The 7,546-nt window shown below is 46.2% G+C and overlaps 1 protein-coding gene across 1 annotated transcript in view; it reads left to right on the top strand.

Annotated features, from left to right (window-relative positions):
• Window positions 1-2,211: 2,211 nt before the first annotated feature.
• Window positions 2,212-7,546, top strand: part of LOC123498515 (D-ribitol-5-phosphate cytidylyltransferase-like) — an 83,199-nt gene continuing 77,864 nt past the window's right edge. Inside the window, exon 1 of the mRNA XM_045245689.1 lies at window positions 2,212-2,387. The gene's annotated coding sequence lies outside the window, so the exon portion shown is untranslated. The remainder of the gene's footprint in view (window positions 2,388-7,546) is intronic.

Genomic DNA, 7,546 nt, shown 5'->3' with positions numbered 1-7,546 from the left:
CCTAAGCGGCATCCCACGCGGCCAACACTGCTCGGGATGAACAACAACACGAAAACGAGTGTGCCTGCAGGAAGGTGGCCTCAAACATGGCAGTTTCGCCCACGCTCACTCCTAAAAGGAATAAAGCGAACACCCTAGTAAACAACAAAGCCTTTCTGTTTACCGTTCGTAATTAACAGTTTTGTGTACACACGCCTGTAACTTTATTGCAACACATTCCGAATGACCTCAATTTGTTCCCTTCACGCTCACACCAACACACCTGCTCGCTCTCTTCTGCCTCCCATCCCTCCCCTCCCTCTCTCCCTTCCCTCCCTAGCCACACTCGCACCACTTCCTCGTGCAGCTCCCCGCGTGTTTACACTCTCGCCGTATAAACAGTTGGTGTGAAGGAAGCCAGAGCGAGCGTGTGTTGTCAAGGGCACGGCGGGAAGACTCCTTCTGCTGATCACCCTCGAGTAGAAGTGCTCTTGTAATCTCCCCACTTCACCTCCTTGGACGTAAAGGATGACTGACTGGGAGGGCAGATTGAGGGGGAGAGTATGGCATTTTCTTCCTCTTTCCCCCTCGCTATCCCTCCTCTTACCTCCTACTGTTCTTCCCCCACCGCCCCTGACCCTTCCTGCACGCACACACCCCGACTCGTCCCACCCACAGTTAAAAAATGTAAAGGGAAGCAATTTGTCACGTAATGGTGTTATGGTTTATTGATAGCGACTTACCGCGTGTCTGGTGTCTGTGTGTCTGTCTGTCTGTTTGTTTATCTGTGCGTCTTAATTTATTCATTAGGAAAGTAATTGAATCTCTCTCTCTCTCTCTCTCTCTCTCTCTCTCTCTCTCTCTCTCTCTCTCTCTCTCTCTCTCTCTCTCTCTCTCTCTCTCTCTCTCTCTCTCTCCTCTCACTCCTTTTTTTACATTTTTCCCCTCTTCCCCCCACAAAACCCCTCATATTCCCCTCTTTACCTCAATCAATATTGTATCTAGTTTTCCCACTTTTCCACCTTGTTATCCCTTTCCCCTCCATCCATTCCAGCTCATATATCCTTCACTATTCCCCTCAAACTCCCCTCCTATTCTCTAACCCCCTACTCTTGCCCTCCTCTCTCCGAATCTTCGTCAAGAGTGTGTATGGACGTGAAAGAGGAGCTAGGAAGGGGTCAGAGGGGAAATAAGGAGAGGTGAAGGCGGTGAGGGAAGCAGTAACACACACCACACTTCTCTCTGACATACACTGAGGGAAGGAACTGTGTCTGGCAAGATAGTGAGGGCTGAGGAGAGGAGGGAGTAAGGAAAGGGAGTATGTATAGGGTAGGTAGCTAAAGGGTGGGTTCTCTAGCAGGAGTTCAGGTTGTATTAGTACTGACAGGTGTGTATATTTAGATCATCCTGGTTTTTGTGTTTCTATTTTTCTTTTTTTAGTGTTTTGTAATTGGTGGTGTTATTAGGTAGTTGGGGTGTCGTATGGTGTGTATGTTTAGATCATCCTGGTTGGGTTATAATAAAAGTGAAGTTTTTTGCGTTTCTATTTTTCTTTTTCTAGTGTTTTGTAATTGGTGGTGTTATTAACTTGTTGGTGTGTCGCATGTACTTGTATTTAGGTGTAAGTTGAGAGTGCAGTAGGTTAAGTGACGTTCTTCTTTTTTTACTAGTGTTTTTTTCGTGTTTTTTAATCTTTTCGGCATCATATCTATCTTATATTAGTTTAGGAAGGTTCTAAAGGTTGTTTTCCTCCTCCCAGTGATGGTTTAACAAGGGTCCTTCACTCTCATCAGCAAAATATCCACTGTAACCTCACCAATTATCCTCGCAGCCCTTGAGCCCTTGAGAAAATAGAAATCATCAGAGAAAAGGCATGAGCACAATTCTGTTTGTCTGTAGGGTGTGTCTGTAGTGTGAGAAGGAATTACACCACCAAGGAAAGTTTACCTGGATAGAGTTTACGTGCAGTAGATGAAGTGGTGTTATTATTTTTCTAGTCCAAGGTTACCAGGCATGTAATTTCCACACTCCTGAGAGCCACGTTGCTGACCGCCGTTCACACCATTATTAACGCCACTATCTGCCGGGATGCACAACAACCACCACCACCAACCACCACCCACCACCTCCAACCACCACCACCACCACCACTACCACCAACACTAAACCACCTCCCCGCCCCATCACGAAGCCATACCATTTCTACCCACAATTTTCATCACCACACTGACAATTTTCACTTCACAATCCTACACGACCTGCCACTATTTCTCCACACTTGAGCCTGGCGTCCCTCACCACAGCCCCGATGCCCGCAGGTCCTTCCGCCGCCCCCACCGAGGTTCCTCCGTCACTGTCCGCTCCTTTGATCCTGCATCTCCCAAGGACACAATGAACGCCACCCTCAGGTCAGTTCCTCTCGGTTCTCCGTCGATAATCCTGTCGGGGAAGGAAAGAAGAGGAGGAAGGGAGGAAGGGAGAGGTTTCCTTAGAGGTGTTGGGGTGTTGGGGGGGAGGGATCATGCCCCGCCCCGCCCCGTGTGACCCCAGAGCAGCCGTCAGAAAGGAGCACATTGGCCACCCAGCCGCCACCACTTCCGGGCCTGGCGAGGGCTGGGAAGCACTCACTACCTGCCCGTGAAAAGTCCTCTAAATAGACTGGAGGAGGAGGAGGAGGAGGAGGAGGAGGAGGAGGAGGAGGAGGAGGGGGAAAGGGACGTGGATTACAACAAGAACGAAGGGAAAAAGGGAAGGAATACAAGAAAAAAGGACGGCCATGAAGATAAGAGGGGAAAGGAAGGAGGGAGTAAAGGAGGAGGAGTAGATTGAGAAGTACTACAGTCGATTTGCCGTCATCTGTCCACTGAAATCCCGTTGAAATGTTAATGGTATACCTGTCTGTCTCTCCGATCCGCTTGTCTGTCTAAGTTTGTGTTTCATTTATAGCAGTGCAGCGTCTTAAGATATTTATTTATTTCTAGATCCATCTGTTTATTTATTTTCCTTTTGTTCACTTCTTCACTCTCTCATTGATATTGTTGCTCGCGGTTTGATTCCATTTCTCTCTCTCTCTCTCTCTCTCTCTCTCTCTCTCTACACCTTATTTTTATCGTCCCCTCACGTTCTGTCACCTAATTTCTTGCTTCCCTCTCTTCCTTCTTTTTATGTCTCTTTTTTTTCGTTGCCATTTTTCTTACCTACCTTCTGTGTTACGTTTCCTTCCTTCTTTCCTTTTACATTTTCCTTCTTCTTTATATGTTGTTGTCTATCTTTATTATTCAATCTCATTCTTTCTACATTTTATTTATTTCAGCGTGTATATTATTGTATTCGCATCTTTCTTCCTACATAATTCTACTTTTTTTTCTTCATTATCTTGCCTATCAGTATTATTATTTTTTTCTTTAATTTTATCTGTTACCCTATTTATCTATCATTTTCTTCTCAGATATTCGTAACATGCTCTTTCTTTTCTATTATTTTTTTTTCTCCTCTCTTGTTCCTTCCATTTCTTTTGTTTATTTTACATCCTTGTTCTATCTCGTATTTTTCTCCTCTCCTCCTCCACATTTTTTTTTTGTTTTTTCTATTTTATCCCTTTACTCTCATATTTATCTTCTCTTGTTCTTCTTGTATTTCTTTACATTTTACATCCTTTTATCGTAACTCTCATGCTTCTTTCTTTTTTTTCTCTCATCCTTTTCTTTTTTTTCCATTTGCCCTTCCTCTTTATCCATCCCCCTCCCTTTTCCTCCCTTCCCCTCGCTCCCCTCCCACTCACTCAGCTAATAGAAAACTGGGAAGAGGCAAATGGAAGAAGAGAAGGAAGGACCACACGGAGAGAACATGAAGGAATAATTGAAAAAGAGGTAATGAGGCAAAAAAAAAGAAAAAAACAGACGAAAAAGTAAAGATCCAAAGCTGAATAAGGATTGTCAAGGTGGAAAAAATAATGAAATCGGGCAACCTTAGCGTTCAGAGGTGCACATTTCAGATACAACTTCATCAGATACGAGCCGAAAAAGAACAAGAGGGACAATAAATGATTAGGAGGAGGAGGAGGAGGAGGAGGGGGGGGAGGCGAGTCAGTCAGGCAGCTAGGAGGAGTAAGAAGAAGAAACCAGCAAGGATAAATTTCTAATGTGGAGGGAGGGAAAAAGAATCAACGAAAGAGAAAATGAAGGTTTGGTGTTGAGGTGTGAGGCAAAAAGGTTACATAAACACACCCATCAGATACGGATAAGATGCATGGCCTTAGATCAGGGCTGAGATAGGCAGCAAATTGAGGAAGATTGGCCGTGCCTCGCCGTGAGCTTGGGATTAGGCTCAATTGGGAAGGCCTTGTTGGGCGAGGTGCGTGCGTGTGTCCGTGTGTGAGTGTGCGTGTCTGTGTGAGTGTTTGTGTGCGTGTGCGTATATTAGAATCATTTAGGGTTATACAAACACAGCGAGGGAATAACGTCATTGCGTGCAAGAACCAAATACCCACAAATTCACTGGCTTGGTTCCCTCGCTGCACCAAATGACCACCTGCAAAACGAACACGGGCAAGTCTTGGCGTCAGGCATTCACGCAACTCAAGATCTTGTTACCTCCAACTGATCCTTCGCGACACAAGCCACGCTAATGACGCCGTCTGGAACCCGCCGAGCCCTGCACTTCGCCTCGCCGCCGCGCCGATACCATCACCACCTCGCAACAAGAACGCGCTGATCAGCCTCTCACCATCACAATGTATCAAGATGGCTATCATTCCCCACGTACAATATTGGTATCGTTCGCCCCAGGTACGCATCGACCCTCGCCGTGATGAGTATCAGGACCGATGTGGCGTCGGTAACAGGTCGTAATGTACCGCCGTGGGATCAAGATAAGCCACAAGTGTTGGCGGCCCCAGCAGCTGACTTCTGGGACCGCATTGGAGGGTCGGCAAGGGAGTCACCACATGGCCGGGTTCTGGTGAGCCTGGGAAACACTCGCCTCGCTTTTCTTATGTTGAGTTCACTTCATAAATGCCTCCTATTTTTTCATCTATCTGGTGGAGGCAGTGAGAGGACTCCTGCCGAAGGGTAAGACTCGGCCTGGACGCTTCTCCCCCAGCGCCGCATTGTACAGGCTGGAGGGTCGCCGCTGCCCTTCCTCTCACCATTCCTCGCCCCTCAACTTCCACTTACGCAATAACACATTTTTTTGCTGGTTGCGCCTTCGTGTGATTAATGTTGCCTCACTCCTTGCGGGCGAGAGGGACGATGGAGGGTTTGAAGGGACGCGGCAGGGGCGGAGGAGGGACGAGGAAGGTTGTTAGAGGTGGACATGGGATGGTTTGGAATGAACAGAGGGAACTTCAGACGACAAGAAATGAAGAACAGTTTGCAGGGGCGAGGGAGGGTGCATGAGAGAGAGAGAGAGAGAGAGAGAGAGAGAGAGAGAGAGAGAGAGAGAGAGAGGAGGGATGAAGAAAGCAGAACCAAGTCGTGGCTTTGATCTTAGATGCGAAGGAAGAAGAAAAACTTAACATCGAGATAAGGAAGCATTTCACGTTAATCCCCACTCCCACCCCTCACCTTTCATCCCCACCTACCCCTCACCACCCCAGACCCGCAACCCACCATCGTCCTTCCCCAGCTGGTAGACTGATGCGGGTCACGGCAGCAACACACACAAGAAAAAACAAAAACGACACACAAAAAGCGAAACTAGTAACAAACTAATCTCTACATAAATCACAAAATGCCCCAAAAATAACACCCATACAAAGGAGAATAAACCCATAACCAAAAACAAAAGTTACAGCAAAATTTGGCAAAGCTACACACACACACACACACACACACACACACACACACACACACACACACACACACACACACACACACACACACACACACACTAAGGCACGCACGCACGGTACTATCGAAGAATGTGCGTGCTGTAGCCTCGGATCCCCTCAGCTGGCGTCGCGTCCTCCCCTCTGTGACTTCCTTCCCCCTTAGAGCTTCAGGTATCAGGGTCCAACAATATCACTCCCAGGAATTACCGCGCGAGTAAAGAAAGTTGGGGCTCTTGAGATGGGAGGAGGAGGAGGAGGAGGAGGAGGAGGAGGCCAGGTGGCGCCATGGGTAGTCGACATTTGTGGCAGGGTAAGTGTGGGCTCGGCTAAACTCAGTGAATGGAAGGGGCGTCTTGAACTGTGTAGGCACCACCACGTGTCTCCTCCCCCCCATTGCCTCCTCCCCTTCTTCCTTCCTTCCTTCCTTCCCTTCTCTCCCTCCCTCCTTCCCTCCCTCTCGCGTCTCTCCTTCTCTCCCTCTGTTCCGTCCATCCATCAGTCTATTAGTGGGTGTCGTAATGTGAGAGAATGAGGAAGTAAAGAGAAAAAGAAACTGTAAAAAGGAGGAATTTTCAGAAAGGATGCCGCGTTGACAGAGAGAGAGAGAGAGAGAGAGAGGGTGAGGGAATAATGAATGAATGAATGAAAGAAAGAAAAACTATGCACTTCAACGTATCACAACCGCACACACACACACACACACACACACACACACACACACACACACACACACACACACACACACACACAATTGGACAAAAGGATTCTGTCTCATTCGCCATCCAAGTCTTTCTCATCTTGACAACATTGACTCTGTGTTCGCCTCCCCCCCTTTAGTGCTCCTCATTTAGGCCTTTGGGAAGAGAGAAGAGAGAAGAAGAGAGAGAAAAAAAAAGACCTTTCAGACTCGAGGCATTCACGACCTCATCTGCCATTGGAATACCAGACGCCACGGGAGAAAAAAAAAAGAAAAAGAAAAAGAAAAAAAAGTGTGAATGGTTTGTGAATTGATAGGAAGAAAGATGAAAAATAAGAATGAGCAGAGAGAGAGAGAGAGAGAGAGAGAGAGAGAGAGAGTCGTGAGGAGGAAAGAAAGAAAGGAATGCACTGAAGTTTAGAAGTGAAGACGTATTGCAGAGAGGGAGAGAGAGAGAGAGAGAGAGAGAGAGAGAGAGAGAGAGAGAGAGAGAGAGAGAGAGAGATTCATCAATAAACATTTAAAATCAGACTCATCCAATCCTCTCAAGCAATGACAAATTATACTGAAATGAAAAACGACACGACACGATACAAACAAGAAAAAAATCCCATAGAAACACGAAAGGAAGGTGACACTAAGAAGGAGAGATGATAAATACGCGAAAATTGGCATGTAAATGAAAAAATAAATAACAAAAACATGAGGGAGAGGCGGCAATGAAAACCCTAACACGAGGAAGGAAAAAAAGAGAAAAAAGAGTCCTGTAAGTGGCAGAGGCAGGCAAAAAAGAGGAAAAAAAAGAGGGGAAAAAATGAAAGGGAAAAACAGTTCTAGTGAAGGTTAATAAAGATGATGGTTTGTGCCTTTTTGGATGTATGAGCTTAGTTTGCTTTCTTTTTCTTTTTTTTTTTTTTTGCTTTTTTTTTCTCTCTCTCTCTCCTTACATTTCTTCATTCCTTCCTTACTTCGTGCCTTCCTTCCTGTTTTTTTCTTAATTTTCCTTGTATTTTTTTCTCTTTCGTTCCTTCGTTCCTTCC

Source organism: Portunus trituberculatus, chromosome 48, assembly GCF_017591435.1.
Source record: "Portunus trituberculatus isolate SZX2019 chromosome 48, ASM1759143v1, whole genome shotgun sequence".
Classification (NCBI taxonomy): domain Eukaryota; kingdom Metazoa; phylum Arthropoda; class Malacostraca; order Decapoda; family Portunidae; genus Portunus; species Portunus trituberculatus.
The sequence above is the reverse complement of the archived record's forward strand: the minus strand, read 5'-3'. Positions and strand labels throughout refer to the sequence as shown.